Source organism: Oncorhynchus keta, chromosome 30, assembly GCF_023373465.1.
Source record: "Oncorhynchus keta strain PuntledgeMale-10-30-2019 chromosome 30, Oket_V2, whole genome shotgun sequence".
NCBI classification, from domain to species: domain Eukaryota; kingdom Metazoa; phylum Chordata; class Actinopteri; order Salmoniformes; family Salmonidae; genus Oncorhynchus; species Oncorhynchus keta.
Window position 1 is genome coordinate 38702828 of NC_068450.1, and position 19233 is coordinate 38722060.

The following is a 19233-nucleotide window of genomic DNA, read 5'->3' on the forward strand; positions in this document are numbered from 1 at the left end:
GCAAAATGGGATTGAGATCCGGGCTCTTTGCTGGCCATGGTAGAATACTGACATTCCTGTCTTACAGGAAATCATGCACAGAACTAGCAGTATGGCTGGTGGCATTGTCATGCTGGAGGGTCATGTCAGGATGAGCCTGCAGGAAGGGTACCACATGAGGGAGGAGGATGTCTTCCCTGTAACACACAGCGTTGAGATTGCCTGCAATGATAACAAGCTCAGTCCGATGATGCTGTGACACACCGCCCCAGACCATGACAAACCCTCCACCTCCAAATCATCCCGCTCCAGAGTACAGGCCTCGGTGTAACACTCATTCCTTCGATGATAAATGCGAATCCGACCATCACCCCTGGTGACACAAAACCGCGACTCGTCAGTAAAGAGCAGTTTTTGCCAGTCCTGTCTGGCTGCGGGTTTTTGCCCATAGGCGACATTGTTGCCGGTGATGTCTGGTGAGGACCTGCTTTACAACAGGCCTACAAGCCCTCAGTCCAGCCTCTCAGCCTATTGCTGACAGCCTGAGCACTGATGGAGGGATTGTGCGTTCCTGGTGTACCTCGGGCAGTTGTTGTTGCCATCCTGTACCTGTCCCGCAGGTGTGATGTTCGGATGTACCGATCCTGTATATCCTATCACATTTTACAGTGTTAAAATTCCAAACCTACTGTACAGTGACTGAGAGAATCATTTGAATACGTTAGAGAAAGTTGTCCTCTGATGTGGAGGGATGGTGGTTAAGGGGGAGACAAGATTTCCATTCACAGGGTCATCTTCTTTTGGTACGGCAGTGCTGGAGGGGGAATGCCTGGTGGCCAGTGAGAGAGAGGAGCCTGCAGAATGAGCCGGAGGCTCTGTCCGGACAGCTCTGCCAACAGGAGCAGATCAACATAGCTGATGTTCAAACATGACCAGCTGCTCTACAGGATTTATCATGAACAGGTTCGACATTGTGTACAATTGACGAATAAAGTGATCTTAATTGCATGGATTAGGAATCATTTACTTTTGTATATCTTTCTAAGGGTCTACCTTCATTTCGCAAAACGTAGAATCTCAATGCAAAAGAACAATGCATTCCGATGCAATCGAAGCTATACAAAATGCCTTGACACATTCCTGTCAAATCTGAATTATTTTCAACTATCAAGTATGGGCTCGCTAGCCACCTTTATCTATAGGTGTTTATGGAAAATACTCTGGTAACATCTCCAGAATCTGTCTAGTGGATAACGTGAAAACTAATGGTGCAATGTCATGAACATTCCTCCCATTTCTGAAAGAGTGTTTACCATAGCATGTGTTGAATACATATCTTTTGTGTTCTTGTCTTTCTGTCTGCGTGGTTTATGTGGCCCTCACCAAGGATCTGGTTGTGTTCTTGCAGCAACGGGTGCATCTTGTGGTGTAGGAGAGCTCCAGAGACGCTGCACTGCTGGGCCTACAGCTGGAACAGGTCCACTCGGAGCTATGGCACTGGCAGAGCTTGAAGGTGCACCTGGAAGGCCTGGTGGAGGAGCTGCATACTGAGGCCCTGCAGAGGGCTGCACTTACGAAGGGGCCTTCAAGCGCAGCTGTACAGGTAGGCCTACACGGCTCTGCACTGTGGGAAATGGCAGGTAAAATGGCTGTGTGTGCGTACCCAACCCCCCTGAATGTTTAACACATAAGACATACTATTTTTTTTTAAATGGCAGCAGTATTAAGCCATCTGTACAAATGGACATAATGTAGTAAAGCCAGTCTCAGCAAAGACACATAAAAATGTATGAAACTCCTAACTTTTGATGACCATCTCCTGCAAACACAAAGTGAAGCCGTACCCCACTGTTTTAAAAACATGTCGAACATATCTCCAGCTAGTCATATTGTCACACATCAAAGAAAAACATTTGAGTTTGAATTTGTGATTCTAAGTCAGCGAAAACACACACGCCCTTAAGCATGCTGTGCCGTAATTGGCTGACTTTGAATCCCCCGTTTGGAAAGTTGGCTGGCGGTCAGAATACGTTATCACATCGTGACTCCAGCGGTACTCTGGCACTATGGGGATGATGGAGAGAGGGGAGTGTCACATGAGCTCAGCTCAAAACCCTTCCTAGAGCTGAAATTCATTGTTTACCCGTGAAAGAGAAACTGGGGAATCATAGTCTTCCTAAAAAAGAATGTTTTCATGATTGATAGTGCAAGAAAATCACGTCAGCAGGGAGGTAACATGTTGGTTGGATATATTGGCTGTTCCTGCAACATTCAGGAAGGATGCTGCAAAATTGATTTTTTTTTTAACACCACATATTAGAAACATCTCTAAATGCAAGTAGCACTGTATTAAATTCACTTTTAACACTTAGAACCACATGCTAATCACTTTAGCCTACGTTAGCTCAACTGTCCGGGGGGGACACACCGATCCCATAGAGGTTTTAATAAGTTAACTTTTAACACTCTTAATGTGTTTTTGTCCGATAGTAAGATATGGGAGCTGAAAGCGCTTCAGTGCTGCTACGGCGCCAGCACTCAGGAGATGGAGGAGTTGCGCAGCACCCATTAGAGGAAATGTCAGGAACTGCAGCGCGACAATGACAAATTGTGCAGCGCCAACCAGAGGAAGGTGCAGGAACTGCAGCGGGAAATCGAGGGCAGCCTGAGGAAGCTCCAGGAGGCGGCTGAGCAGTTTGAGTGGCCGTGAACAGCAGCGCTACTGGATGTGCTGCGTCAAGAGGTAGCTATGCTCTACCCATCACTCTGTTGTCATTGGTTATGTAGCACAGACAGACAGATGGACGGACACAGTAAGTACATAACCCCAGATTTGATATCTGAATAAAACCTCCAGACTCCAAGACTGCCTGTCAAAGGAGGAGACGGCTCTGTTTCAGCAGGTGAACCGGTTGGAGAAGGAGCTAGAGGAGTTGAGGTGGAGCTCACAGGGCTCAGAGAGCCACACCCAGATCCTGTGCTTCCCCCTAGTTGACACTGACAGCCAGCACTGTGACAGGTAACAACAATTTGTTCTCAATGAGCTCGGGCCTCCTTTACCAACTTATCTTTGATCAGTTTTTCTTCCTCAGTCATACCATTGACAGTCAGTTCAGTTATGTGACAGCAAAATAGTGCCCATAACAGTTATCTTAGACATAGCTAATGTAATTGGGAACAGCGGTTATATACACAGGATGTTCTGAGTCACACATGTCCATGTGAACTTGTTTCCTTCCCTTTCCAGTTCTGCAGAATTCCCTAATGGGAATCAGATGAGATGGCTGACCTGCAAACCCAGGTCGACAAATGGAGAGGGCTGTATATGAGGACTTCCCCAGCCAGTTCACAACCCACCAAGTAAGCATAGTCTACACTGCCTTTGTCCAAACCATGGGCCACGGGTTGCACATTTCTAGTCTTCAGGGGCTGTAGAGAGTTGCGTCTTGCTGTGTATTACTAATTGATGAGTTTGACTGCTAGTTCGCTGGCAAGGTTTAGAATGAATGAGAAGGTACTACTAATATACCCTGACTACAGACAGGAGTTGTGCAGCACTGGTCTAAATGGACATGGCATGAGTAATATGACTGCCTAGGATCTAGGAAATCTTATGTTAAGTGAATTTGGATATTTCTTGGGCATGGATCTCTCTGGTTTTCTCTGGCAGTCTGTGCTCTGTATGGCTGTGTCCCAGACAACGGGCTGCTCTTCTAAACCAATGGAAAGTGATGACTAATGACTGGAGTAGGTATTTGCTAGTGGTCTCATTGCTTTGTTCCCTTCTGACTGGCCCTAAACTTGACTTATCCAGTTGTGGCCCACTTTTTGGAAGCAAACCACTCTCATTTCGTCCCTACGTTATATCGGCATCGAACACGTCACCCTCCCTAGGAGAGGGGATGACCTCGACATTTTATTGTTAAAATGAGAGGTTGCCTAGGTCTTTAATTTAAAGACCCTTGATCCTATATGCAGACTTTGATCTATAGCCATTCTTGTGATTATTGTGATTTTGCTATCCATTGTAAATAATGTTTGTAGGCTTATGTAGCCAAATTGTATGTTATTTTTATATCTGAGAATTAACCGATGATATCAGGCCACACCTGGTCATGATTACAGACACCTGTGTGTGTCCTTTGACACCATATAAACCAATCACCTCGCAGTGTTTGTCATTATACCCTGATGAAGACAGCTTCTCTGTCGAAACGTTGGTTATTAGGTTTTTTAAATTATTGCATCTGAGCTCCTAGAGTGTGTCGCTCTCCTTTAGTTTTTCAAGTGTTCTACTCCGCTAGCCAGCGCCTCGCCTAAATAGGTGTACGTTTCTTTCGCCTCTAGTGTAGTCTCTAGTGAGCCTGAGAGAAAAGGAAGTTAGCCGAGCCGCTGGAGATATAGGAAGCGAGACAAGCGACCGTGCTAAAATCTATTACCATTTGACATGATTTATACGGTCGATTCACACACGGGAGACCGGACTCATGTTGTGACTCTTAAATTTGAGGGAGATAAAAAAATATCATACCGTTACTTATATGAACGTTTGCAGAGAAAGCAGATGTAGAATTTTCCAGAATGCTTTTTCTTCTCACTGTAAATTGTGTAGGTGTGTGTATGTGGTTTATGTTCATTGCCTTTGGCTGGGCTCACCTATAGTTTATTTTGCATTCTCAGAGGGGGCACGCTGTCGACGGATACCAAAAACCTCCACGAGGTTAGAAAACCATGAAATATTTTTTTTCCTCTCTTCAACCCAGCGTAGGCACTCCTCAGTTTTGGTTTGTTGCTTGCTATCCAACTGTTGCGAAGAACCATATAACCTCACCGTTCTATTGTTTTTGTCATTGTTTGTTGACCTGTCTTACATTTGACATTTACGTCATTTAGCAGATGATCTTATCCAGAGCAACTTACAGGAGCAATTGAGGTTAAGTGCCTTGTTCAGGGGCACATTGACTGATTATTCTCCTAGTCGTCTCTGGGATTCGAACCAACAACCTTCTGGTTACAGTCCAAACGCTCTTAACCGCTGGGCTTCCTGTCTTGAAAGCACTCCATGACCATGACTGTGCTGGAGAGTGATATGCAGCTGTGTCACAGTCTAATGTCTTTTGCACAGTGCTTTCCTGTTTGGCCAGACGTTCCGGTCATTGTCTAGTTCCAGATACACTGGTGGAACACAGTAATCAACAAGGAAAAACATATAAAAACACCTGAGATTGTCTTGTCACTCTACCAATCCTGACGATGACTCGAGCTGACGAGCAGAAGACAACACGCGCCGATGCACGTTCCCTCCTCTCATTCGCCAATTCGCCAGGGGTTTGTTTTCGAAGACGTGGCCTAGTTCCTTTCTATGTCACCCACAAGAGGATTCCGTGTCACCGCCAGGTGTAAAGTCACATGACCTTAAGGTGTTCTGGAAGGCAAAGGTGTAGCCAAGGATTAACTATGTGTGGCAGCTGGAAACTCGTTGAATTTGCACACAATGAAAAGTTATAAACCCGTCCATGCAGAACCCAACCTCTAAGAGCACTCTTTATAGGGTTTATTAATGGCACCATTATAAGTATGACAAGAATAGCATTTTTATGTTTAACCTTAGTCGCAGCCAGGGAAAACACATGTACATTTACACCAGGATAAATCCCCCCCCCCCAAAAAAAAGTGAGACCCAGAGACTTGTATTTTGCTGTGTGTGTGTAATGTGCGTTTGTCTATTCGGCTGCATGTCTAAGCGTGAAGTCCACACCTAGCGGTTGTAAATAGAAGTGGCTGGGAGTTGTTCGATTGTTTGTAAATGTTCCACTTTATGGGGGGACACAGGGTTCATGTTAAGGAATGCCACTACGTGTCTCCTCAGAAAACACTTCACTTCTCAACTCGTTCCTGACCTCTGGTTCTAACAAGCGACAGACATATGGCTTCTGGCAGAGGTTTCTTGCTCATTAAAGAGAAAATATCGCCAGAACGTTGAGACCTGTCTGGTTCCTCACGATCTCACAGATGAGGTTTCACCCTAAACGAGGTGAAAGTTGTTTACTGAAAGGTCTCACTTTTGGGTTAGACCAGATTCATTATTGTGGATGTTTTGGGGGGCTTTTTCTGTCTCTCTCGGAGGAAAAGACAAAGTCGTCGTCTGTATGTTAATGCACAACAGAGTGGAATGATGTGGTTGTTTGACACCGTGTTTAGAGGGATATATAAATGTTTAACCCTGGAGTGCGTAAACACACACAAGGGGTTAGGCGTTGGGATTTGGAGAGGGGCTGCACGGCCAAACTGTGACACCCACGCGGCGCTACGCTTCCACATGAACATCCCTGTGGCACCAACACTACCGAAAGCAAGATGTTATTCTTAGTCTTAAACTCTTAAACTCACAATGACATCACCCGCAGAACAGTTGCTCCGTAAAAACAAGTGAGTGGCTCTGTCAAGTGAGGATAGTAGTGGCGTTGATATCCAGTGTGCTAGTAAGCACCCACAGCCCCTCCACCTCAGCGGCTCCCTTTTGTCCAGCTTCAATGAGCGCTCTCCAAACAAAGAGGATAGCACTCTCCAAACAAAGAGGACAGGGGGCTCCTTCAGAGCTCGGGGTGCAAACAGAGAAGGGGTTGGTGAGGACTCATGGCTCGACGGAGAATTGTTGACACACCGTTTACCCCCCACTGTTGGCGAGCGGGAGCAGCTTATTTTACAGCTGGCGGGGTGACTGGGGGGTGACCGGGGGTGACTGGGGGGTGACTAGGTGGGTTTGGGGGGGGACGGGACGCCCACCACGGGCCTGCTATACAGGCAGCCAGGCTACAGGGTGAAGTGGCGTAGGCTGGGTCATTACAACCTGCAGCTGGTGGGGAGAAACGACTCAGTTTACTGCTGTATAAGACATATGTCAGCGCACCTCCAACTCTTAGTGTGTCTAGAAGACAGATGGACTTTTTACGTGTTATGCAGAGGACCGTAGGCCTAGTTTTAGCAAAATGGGCTATTTACCCTGGCAAGAAGTAGTGCTTGATTTTACACCTTACATGTTTCATTGTTAATTAAGTTGTAAAAATCGCCAATATTCTTGCAAATGGTCGGTAAATCACAAGAGAATGACCCCAACAAAAATCTCAGAGGTTTGAAGTTAAAGTATAAAGTAAATGACCCTCAGGAATGTATGATACATTCCCTTACTTTTGAATTTCTAGTCCTCTCATTTTGGCTTGTTATAATCCTCTTGGATTTGCTATGGAATTGTGTGCAATAGAGTTGTACCCATCCCTCCATATGTCATTCCAGGTGTTGAGTATATATATATATATATATATATATATATATATATACCTCTGAGTCACTTTTGGAACCCTGTCTACTACAATGACTTGCTATGAGTTTGAACGTGAAAACAGCAAGGTATCATTCCATCTGGCTGGCACCCATAAGGGATACAAGGTGCACCAGACTGGAGATATTTTGCCCTGCAACTTTAGGAGCCATCTGTAATCTATTTTCTCACAGGGTCTAAATACCTTAGTGCCAGGCAGGTTCTGAAGCATCATTTCTGCTCAGCGGTGTTTCTTTTCTTTTCATCTTCCCGAGCCTCCCACTCCTGATACCCAACTGGAATTTTTTTCAACAATAAAAGAAGGAATGAGGGAAGAGCCTGCTAAGTATCCTGGGGGGAAAAAATCTGGAGGTTCTGTCAGCCATCACTAGAGGGGGGGGGTGTCTTATAGCTCTTGTCCTTTCCCTTTTTCCCCTCCCTCTCCCTCCTCCTGTCCATTAAAAATGAGCTCCCGCCCTTACCGCCCCCTCCACTCTTTAGTAAGGCCAGTTGACGTTTTATTCTCATGAATCTTGCCCAAGAGGCAGAATTGAGCGATTTCCGCTAGATGAACCAGCTGCAAAGCTCTTCTCAGGACCCCTTAAATCACGATGATAGTCCACCAACTTGTAGAGTGTTGATAAAAGCAGGAGGATTCTGGGTATCAGGATACTGGGTATCAACGCTTCATAAGCATTGCAGAACCTTTTTTTAACACTTCTTTGTTACACACAACAAATGTAATGTTGACATAAGGTGTGCCGTCGTAAACAAGATTGCAAATGTTGGCATGTTTAGTTACTTAAAACCTCTTGAACGTTATGGCAAAATGTAGATTTTCCGCTAAATAGACGTAATTATTTTTCACATGTTGACCATAAACAACAACTAGTAAGGGAGCGGTCGAAATTTACACAATTGTTACCCAGAGGAAAATGGGGGAAGGTTATGCTTTTTCAATTTCAGTGAGTATTTAAAAAAAAAATGAGTCCAGGGGTGGGTCATTTAATTTGTAATCGATTTAAATGTCATATTGCTCAGTGTTTGAGAATTAGTTGCTTATTATATCTCTGTGTGCCGGATGCTGCCGCTCATCCCTGATTCTCTGATAGGCTCGCAATATGGGGTGCGCCGAGTGTGGTCTCAATCAAATGACCCATAGCGTATTCCCTCAAACTCAACTCTGGACCTAATTTTTTTCATTGCTTCCCTCTAATCAGGGACTGATTTTAGACCTGGGACACTAGGTGGGTGCAATTAATAATCATGGAAGAAGAGAAAACCATCAGGCTCCGGACCTCATAGGGTACGAGTTGAGTAGCCCTGGCCTATACTCTAGGCCTAGCCTTATAAGGGTATGCTCGGAGAAGCACATGGCAAAGTTATATTTCTAAGAAAATGTCGTTTCTGAGTTTTTGCGCTGCTGGTATGGATATAAAACTACACTGCATTACACACGGCAATGGATAGGCTAGCCCAATGATGAGCCCCGGCCTGCCCTGCTCTTGCTGATGTAAACCCTTTTGTGCTGCCTAACCAATGGCTGTGCTGTGTACGGTGACACTTCAGCGGGGGAGTCAAAGGCTTCTTCTGAAAATATTTGTTTATTTGCCCAAAGAATTCAATATCTGTGTGCGCGGACTAGGCCTACTGATGTCCTGATCAGTTCGAGAGAGAGTGCAAAGATGAGGAGGAGGACTGGAGGTAAAGTTTGCTACTGCTATAGTTGACAGATGGATGAAGCTATTTACCCGAGTTATTGACCTCACAATAAGCCATATTCAATTAATATGCATAACTTGCATTACTCTGAAGCGGCAGCTGCGAAGATGGACAGTGCACGGGTGCTGAAAGTAGGATCATTCGAGAAGGCCTAATTCATTTAAACAGTCTTTCGTTTTTATTTTGACTTTAGGCTACTTACAGCAAGAACGGCTTTGTGTTGGAACCTATTTCTTCCTATCCAAGAAAGAACAGGTAGGTCTACCTGTTTGACAGATGAAACCATAGTTTGAATGTCCGTAGATTTTGTCAGCCAAGTCCTCCAGACACCATGGACTCCTTAAATATCTCAGTGTCAGTGAAAAAAAATGTATGGACCTGATTATATAAAGCGATCTATAACCAGTTAACAATGCTTTAGTCATCAATGCTTTATGCTAAAAACAAGCTGTAAAACCCCGGGGAAAGACGTGCCTCCGGTGCATATGGAATTTGTCTTTATGACATTTGGAGGCTGCACTTCATCCTATTAAAAAAAAAAACGACTTTGCTCGGGAAGTAATGTGTGAATCAGTCACTTTCAATTGACCATCAACTTTTAAACAGGCTATTAAACTGCATGCTAACTCTAAATCAGTTGGGAGCAACTAAGAAGGAACGAAAATGACTTATTTAGGCTATATTATTATTATTATTATTTTAAGGCGATAGCCTGCCATTTAAGAAAGCAATTGTGAAGCATTTGTGACACGTTACAGGCTGGCAGGAGCGCCCAGCATTTTAACAACACATCAACAACACATCAACAACAGCACTTCAACAACATGCCTGTAAATCTCATATTTAGGCTGTGTAAAGTTTTATGCAAAAAATTTTTGTTTTTTAAACTTACAATTAAATAATAATTCAAGAAAAATGCCTTGTTAGGCTATGAAGTCATTCTACAGTGCATTTGAATTCACTTTTAGAAACACGAGTTTGGCAAGTCTGATTTGAGGATCATGCGGTGAGCTATGCATGCCTAGTTTGTTAATTTAGTCTAGCAGATGCTCTTACGGTATATTCCCATGCCCCAATCACAGTCAACACATGTTTTGTAATGACAATATCATCGAATAAAATAGAATAAGTTAGAAAATGCTAGTTTCCCAAATGAAAAAAAGTGCATGTAGACCCACCTACTTATATGCGGCTGCTATGTTAAAAACAAATGGCTTTTTTTTTTCTCAAATTGATTGAAGATCAGATACTTCAGTTGTAACTGGTTCTGTTCCACTCAATTGTTACACTTGATAGACAACTTTAGCACTTGTCCAAACTTAGACTGTCCTCTTTTTTTAACAATGACCCGTATAGAAATCAAACGCCGTTGGTACTGCAACATGCGCTCATTTGTTGTCATGCTCTGTTGCGGTATTAAAAAAGATTCTGCTTCTCTCCAGTCATGTAAAATGAGGTAGAATTGCATGAAATGTGTTTATAAAAGCATGTTACTAACTGTAGAAGAGAGCCACGACAATAGTTGTCACAATGAGAATATGGTCAGCCAGGTCGTAAACCTTTAAAGGGGTTCATTTTATTGCCATGTATCTGGCATCAACTCAATCTCGCTATCAGGTTCAATCCGCACAGAAACAACATGAGGGTCTGTACAACAAAAAAATAATAAAAGGCTCAAGCCAGTAGAGGTCCCTCTTTCACCAGTGTTGCTGTCTGTGGAGCCCTTTGGCAGCTGTTGAGACGTCTCTCAAATGTGTCTTCAGTTAGAGCTCCACTCCACACCGTCCACTGAATCAGAATATCAGTTGAATTCAAGACAACCCCCCCTCTTTTTTTCTCCCCTTCTCCCTCATAAAAATCCAACAGGCGCATTTTCTATTTGGACATCTTGACGTATTTTGTAAAGCAGATTCAAACCTATAGATAAAGGCACTTAAACACTTTTCACTTCAGTGTGCTGAAGTAAAACATACGAGTTATTTCCTAAACATAAATATGCTTTGACAGAATAGTGAACCTTCTCTTCCCTGTGCACAGCTGCCTGATAACCTCTTAATGACGTTGAAGAGAAAATGAACTCAGTACTTTGAGTGAGATTCTTCAGCAGCAGGGAGCTCAGATGAAAGAAGGGTATGCCAGAACACACAAACAGGGAAGTGTGCACGCCCACATGCACACGTGGACACACACACACAAACATGGAAGTGTGCACGCTCCCAAGCGTGCGCACGCACAGATGGACACACACACACCTCAAACCCCCATCTCCGATGTTATTACAATGTTTCCCACCTGTCTACCCCTGTCAGCAGGGTTTTCTCTCTATGGATACCTTGTCTGTCTGCTCTGCTGCTCTGCTCAACACACAGTAGTCTATTCCCCAGCAGAAGAGTGGGCCTTGACTATTCCGATGACCGTCTCCTCCACCACAGGAATGCAGCCTCCCCTTTCACCCAAAATTAGGTATGACAACAAACTCTAAAACATTTGCAAAACAATCTGAAAACTTGAGCCTCCCCGAGTCCCTGCATACTAACACGACACAGCCCATCCTCTCCCAGAAAGGCCTTCAAGGGAAGGCAAGGGAGCCCATTACTTCTTTTGGTCTCCAAAAAACATGATTAAGAAAACCTCACTCCCATGCCTTCACACGGTTTTCAAGAAGTATGTTTTGAATAACGCAAATTAGGGGCGCAAAATATGGTGCATGGCACAGTGATCGTAGTGGCAATGTGAAAAAATATCCATGGCATTACAGGGGCAGAGAAGTGGGGGCGGTAGGAACGAATGGTTTTCCTGTTGCCCCTGTGTCTCTGCCACGCAGACGGGTGAGATGAGAATTGAACCGTCTGCATCTACCGGTCTGTCTGTCAGCCTGTGGTCAAGCAGTCTGTAACCCAGCCCAGCTGTCTGGGATGGAAAAGATGCTCCAAGCAAATGGCAAGAGAGGTACAAAAGAAGAAAGATAAGTAAGAAGAAAACAAATGAATGAGTCAAGATGCAGATGTTACTTTCTTTAAGCTACCATCTTAACTCTGGCTGGATCTTTTCCGTCATCTCTTCCGTCCGTTGTTGTCTTTGACGTGTTGACACCTAATTGTTGACACTTATCAAGTCGTCAATAGCTGAAGAACATAAAAGAACATAAACCCCTCCTCACTTGCTTCTAAACAGTTTTTTTGTATCAGAGTTGGCTAGCTAATGTGTCCATACGTTGAGGGCCTAGATTCCTAAAAATAGCATTTGAGAAATGATTGAATTGGTGTCAGCGAAGTAACTGATGGATAGGCAACTGGTGCCAGTTTGAGGAGGGATGGGGGTGGGGTTTCAGAAACACCGATCTACGATATAAAAATGTGTCAGACACTGAAAACGCATTGAATAAATGGACACTAAAAAGGGACTACCTTGCTACTGTAAATCCTATATGGTTCTGTCACAGAGCTAAAGCCCAACCCGACAAAGCCCACACGCTTCCCAAAGAGAAACAGCAATTATAGAACTGTGTATAAAGAATATCCATTCATCTAAAGGCCTGTGTATTTTCTTTGTGGCATACCCTGATTTTTAAATCCTCCCTGTTTAGGCTTACAATTTTATTTATGAAAGGGTATTTTCTTTTCAGGTATTTTCATTATCAATGAACCTTTATGGATTGGAGTCATGGGGTAGCGGTTGACGTTTGCCACCCCCTGAGTAACAGACATTGCGGAGACTTTTTGGCAGTAAAAAGCGGGAAGAGTCCACTGGATGTTGAACAGAGGGATGTAGTTGGCTCTGGACTCTGGGGTAGAACAACATATATTATTCCAAGGTCCAACCATGATGACTTCAAACCTTCTGCTTCTATACAAAGACAGAGAAATTGGGCATGCTGCTGGGGAGGGTCAACACTAGGAAATCTGTCAGAACAAGACCCTTTCCACGAGAAGACTAGTGAGTCGTTCCATGACATTTCAGCAAGCTATAACACCCATCATCTCAGATTGTTCTGAAGTTGTAGTTAGAAACAGGTACGATTAGCATTCCCGGAACATTATTTTGTATACATAAAATGTTATCTCTGAGAAATGAAGTTAATTTATTGCACCCAAATTGGCCATTTTAATTTACAGGATGTAGATTTCAATAAATATAGTACCCAACATCCAATTTGGACCAAATGTTTTCCTACCAATGAGTAAGACATGGGGAATCCAAAGAAATTGTCCAAAGCCATCCACGGACCTCCCACACCCCATGCCAATCCCAAGCCAATAACCAACAAACAGTAGAAATGTTCTATGTTTTTGTAGAATGAAGCTGTGACTTGGAGTATTGCTAGCCTAGCGCGTAACGGTTTTGGGTCAGTAACCAAAAGGTCGCTGGTTCGAATCCCCGAACCGACTAGGTGAAAAATCTGCTGATATGCAGTTGACCCAACTATAATTTGCTCTTGTAAAGGAGAAAACGGAAGTCTGTTTCAAATCAAATCACATTGTATTTGTCACAGACCTCCCGAGTGGCGCATTGGTCTAAGGCACTGCATCTCAGTGCTAAAGATGTCTCCACAGACCCTGGTTTAAGTCCAGGCTGTATAACAACCAGCCATGATTGGGAGTCACATAGGGCGGCGCACAATTAGCCCAGAGTCGTCCAGGTTAGAGTTTGGCTGGGGTAGGCCATCATTGTAAATAAGAATTTGTTCTTAACTGACTGGCCTAGTTAAATAAAAAAATAAAAAAAATGCTTTGTAAACAACAGTGTCTACTAAATGACTAAAAATGAAAAAAAATACGTTAACGATGTCTCTGCTGCATAGCTATTGTATGTGAATCTGTGGTTGTTAACTGAAGCCTTTATGGTGTTAAAGTGGCAATATGTTTTTGTGCGAACCAATCAAATTCATATCGAAATGTGAGTTATAGATATGTAATTCTCATTGAAAGCCAGTCTAAGAAGTGGCATATGTGCTCTATTCTAAGAAGCGTTCTCAGTCTAAGAAGTGGCATATGTTCTCTATTCTAAGAAGCGTTCTCAGACTAAGAAGCGGCATATGTTCTCTATTCTAAGAAGCCTTCTCAGTCTAAGAAGTGGCATATGTTCTCTATTTCTATGCTTCCAGTTCTTAACTTTCGTTTTTGCGTCTTTTACTTTGGGTTTTGTACACCAGCCTCAAACGGCTGAAAGTACAATATTTTTGGTTATGGAAAATATATTTCACAGCGGTTTAGATGATACATTGATTCTCTACACTATACTAGCTTGTTTTGTCACGTAAACTAAAATTAGACGAAGTATTAGAATTTTTTAGCAACCAGGAAATGGCAGAGCGATTTCTGCATAGTGCAACTTTAACTAAGTAGTAGATTATTGTTAACTTGGTTAACATGGATAAAATAGGATTCATTTCTAATAGACTGCAATAAAGTGACAGTATCCAGGTTGCATAGAAACATGTATGGAGTCACGCCGTTCCAAATCGGAGCACTCTTATCCATTTAGTGAAAACAGTAATTCCTTTATTGTATTGTCATTATTGTCATGCACATCGAAATAGTTACCAAAGAAACAAGTGTTTTCCCCAAAAACAATCACACTCCCCCAAATCGAATTCTTGACTATGGAAGCAATCACGATTTGAGTGAGGGCCAGAATGTAACATATTGAGAGCTGGTGAAGGATGGAGGACATAGCCCCGAGGAGGCTTTGAAGTTGCATGTATTGGAATCGGACTATGGTGGCTGCGTTCCCACTGTAAGCTGTGACCTCTGTGAAGTTGGAAGGTTCAGGCGGATCCAGAGCTCTCACAGCGGTCCACTGTCTGTCCTTCCAGCGTCTGTCTGTCCTCCATTTGGGAGGCAGTGGACCCCTCACTCACAAGAACCCCCCCCAATCAGCTGTCTATTGTCCTGCCGAGAATGTGTTTGACATGACAGGACAATTATCTCGCATATAGGCATGCATGCACACACACACACACACACACACACACGCTCTGACAACTCGCAATGCTCCATCATAATTACATACGCACTTGGCCGGCGAAACATCTCTGGACATTCTGGAGTGTGCAATTCAAAATCCTCTCATTGACGTAACCAAAAAGCCTGTTAATAAAAGTCTCCCTGGACAAAGGCCTGAGTGTGGAAACAATGAAATTATCACACAGAAGACTGTAATGAGAAAAACGGCCTCATACCCAATAATAACACTAATTGAGATCTGCTGTAAACGTGTAATCAGCATGACGGCTGTGTTTTTGGGCGCCAGGTGAAAGTGAGAGGTGCGTTTGCAAATCCTGGGTGGGCCTTTCCCCTCTTCAACTTTTCCATCGGAGACAACGTGTGAATCCAAGGGAAAAGTCTCACGTGTGTGACACTGGGATCTCTGAGAACATATATGAATTTCAGTGTTATTATAGTATAGACTGGAGGTTGGAAGATCTGGAATGACCCAACGGATATATCGGGCCATAAGTTCTGAAGAAAGAAAGACAAACAACACCCCATCTTTCAGTAGGTTTGTCGAGAAAATAGAAACAGAAACCTTTGAAATGGACTGCCGCGTGCATTTTCCGCCCTCCTTGGAGGCAAATGGCTTTCTTTGTCCATTGGAACGGACTGATGCTGGAAACCAAAATTGGGTCTTAGGATTCTTGGCGGACTCTTGCTTCGGGAAGACTGCAGAGTTGCAGTCCTAATGTGAGGGCAAACACCATTGGCTGTGCTAATGCTGGCTTAGACATGGCCGTTGAAGGGGAAAGAACAACATGGCCGTAATAATGAGCATACATTGTCCCCACACAACCTGTGTTTATCTGACATAAACCTGCACTCGCCCTTATAGTCCTAAATTATTTATGGCAGCAGAATCTGGATTTGAACCAACAGCTGCTGTTTTCTTACCAGGAAACATTTTCTTGAGCTTCTAAAATAATAAACAACACAGCTCAATAATAACAATATCAACCAGAAGAACCAAGAATATGGAAACAATTATTGCAGAGGAAAGATGTCTATACTCTCAATGCAATATTGGCCTGAAGTGTGAGCAATAAGAGTATAAAATCCTATATAACACAATACCCAAAGCCAATAGGCTCAGGCCCAGTCCATGCTATTCAAACAAGCACAGATGTGTCTGATCATTGTTCTGTGCTGCAGAATATCCAAGATAGATTGATGTCACACCTTGAAGCTTTTGTCAAACACTGTACAGCACATTAGAATCAGGCCTCTTCGAGTTCAAACTCAGACACTTGGTCATTGAGGAACGGACACATTAAGAGAAGTAAAAAGTGAATGGCCTCTCCTGTTTCATACATGTGGCATTGCTCTGGACTGCGAAACATCAAATTCGATGTCCATCTTCAAGATCGGCTTTCAGCCGTTTATCAGTACTTCAAAACGGGGGAAAAAGTCAAATCAAAACGTTTCATTTTGGAAGACACGTGTGAGGCATGAGAACTGGAAGAAATAAGGAAGAATAGGCACTCTCTCATCCAACATGTCATTTTGTAGGTAGAACATTCAGAGAAAAAGAGTTGCCAGAGGATTTGGGCTTGGAAAAGCGTTTCGGATATGCCTACCATGCATAGTTTATGATGTGTATTTGTTTAATGGATGATTTGGGATTCTGTATGGTAGAGGCCACCTAAGATAACATAAACAGTAGTGCAATAAAAAGGCCTCTGTTTTCCTGTCAAAATTGGCATTGGTGGTTTGAATAAAAAACACCATTGTCTTGTTCTGTTAATGTTTTATTTTGACCACCAACAACCATCATTACTCCTTGCACCTATTATTAAGCAAAAACGCTCCCTTTAGAAATCTCTTGTGTGTGCAAATATTCACATTAGCTGGAAAGCAAGATAATTTCCCTATATTGTGTCTATGGCAACAGACAACAGTGACCTTTTGAACCCGGGCAGGAAAAGGGCCATGGCTGAGATATAGCATTGGAAACTCAGCAGGTCCTGTTCAGCAAAGCCTCCCAAAACAAATAGCTCAAGACCCATGTTCTTTGAACCGGACTGCTCCCCAGACCTCCAAGGTTAACTCCGCTCTTATTGTGGATCGTGATCTATAGTTTCACATCTGTCGTTTTTGTAGAGCCTTTTGCTCTAGGGGTTACGAGGGGTCATTTCAGAGGGGGACAACATGAAACATACAGTGTCATTTAGCCTATTTTGTTCTCAATTATATTTACTTTTGCGGTAATGTGTTAATTTGAAAGTGTCATTATCCATGGACTCTTGCCCATTATGGTCTTTCACTTGAGACGAAAATCACTACCTACACACGTTTTTACATAGTACTTCTGTACTAAATACAAACATTTTTAGACCAATTTTTAAGTCAGAATTCCTGAAATATGGTGGACTTGAATGACAGTGTATTTACTTATTACTAGTTTGTTACAGGGTAATTATGTCACAGGCTTACAGGTGGGACTAATTACTTTGTTAATGCAGGAAGCAATCTGATTGATTCATTTTATGTTCCCTACTTGTATTTAAACCCCCTTGTGGTTGTGTTACAGGCAGCTGCCCACAGGAAGGAATTCAGTCCAGAGGCACAGTGGAGCCCTGTTTTGCAGAGAGCATGTGGCAAGCGTTTGGTGGCTACTGATGGTTGTGACACAGATAGAACCATGAGACAGATAATTCACTGGATGTATAAATGTGAAGCATCCTTTTGGAGTTTTCACTCACTACCAGATATGGTAGTGAGAGGAAGCCTACTGCCGGGCAGTTGGAGAAGATATGTGAGGGATTTTTGACGACATTCTGCACATTTTCTCATCAATTAAACATTTGATCTCAATACAGTTTTTTGTTCCCAAAACTATAATCTGTTATGAACAGAGTGGACTAAGTTTTGTAGCCTTCAACCTTTGTAAAGGTTTTTGAAATCGCGCTGTTTAGAAGGAGTGCAAAGGCGAATTGAGATATTGCATACGCACACTTCACAGAGTAAGCGTTTCCTAACGGAAATATGTAAACATATACTAGAACGCGCCAATAGGATATCACTAGCACGTGCTTGGCTTTGCCCACTATGACCAATTTGTTCCTATTGGAAACGACAAGCTGTGGTTTATCTTGGTTTAGTTATAAAAATCTTTGGGCTGTTTGAAGAAAATGGCCTCCTGGGCTGCACCTCTTCCTACACCCCCTGTTGGTTTGTCTTTTTGGTTTGTTTGTGTATTCATTTTCTAATGTATTCTTTTTCTAATGTGTTCTTCAGTCACAGAATGGCCAGTAAATGACATGAGCAAAAGTACATTTTGAAACTGTTGGAAACCGTGCCTTATATGTATTTATTAAATCTTTGAAAATGGCTTTTGTTGTCTGCCTCCTACTCTGCCTGCTCGACCCAGACCCAAACGAACCTGTCACTTTTCCACCTCGTGACAATTACACTGGTTATTACACTGGTATAAGACCTATATTATGTTAAGTGTGGCCCTATTCCATGACATGTCGTAACCCAGGCAAACACAGTCCTCATTTACGACATCATTAATGCCACAGTGTACAGACTATGGCAAAAGGCCCCTGTAATGTGTGTGGGAGAGCAGCAGTAGTCCATGGAAAAGTGTGAGTCATGAATTTATGTGAAATGTTTAGAGGAGGAGTTGAACCACAGCGTCGTGTTAAGAGTATGCAAGGAAATAAATGCTCTGAGGAGGCTTCCTAATAGTGATTGGTGATGTCATTACTCCGCTGCTTGCTATCAACACTGATGTACTACACTTGGATTGGAAAGTTATTGGGGAGACATCTTGGCTTTCTCAAAACACGAGATAGCATAGTACAGCATGGGGAGTTTTTGGTGGGAAGGTGCTCTTAGATATAACAAATAGCTCAATAACTTTGAACATGTACTTATGGTGAAGTAGTGCTGCTGCAGTTAGGGAGCTTGGGGTTATTACCGCGGAGCCTATTGACGGCCACTCAATCTTGCCATTGTCATGCTATGAGGCTGCAACGCAGGTGCTCTTCAGTACAATAAAGAATCTATCCGGACTTGAACCAACCCGAGGTCCGGCGAGAGAGAGAACTAGACTGCAGCTGCAATTGATGGTCATTTTCAAACTACGGTACATGTGTATATACCTGCATCCTGTCTGAATAGAGATAGAAAATGATTGATAATAGCGGTAACAATAATAAACACAATGATGATGTACACTAGGATTATGAAAGAGACATTTTTTTTTTTTTTTTT

General features: G+C 43.0%; 1 long non-coding RNA gene across 2 annotated transcripts; it reads left to right on the forward strand.

The window, feature by feature from the left end:
* Positions 1–8042: 8042 nt before the first annotated feature.
* Positions 8043–18343, forward strand: LOC118363552 (uncharacterized). Of its 2 annotated transcripts, none has more exons than XR_004821420.2 (5): positions 8043–9001; positions 9213–9274; positions 11057–11149; positions 11329–11482; positions 17543–18343. It is a non-coding gene; the product is annotated as an uncharacterized LOC118363552 (long non-coding RNA). The 2 variants fall into 2 exon arrangements; XR_004821419.2 differs by having other exon boundaries at positions 8047–9001; positions 11332–11482.
* The last annotated feature ends 890 nt before the right edge of the window (positions 18344–19233 follow it).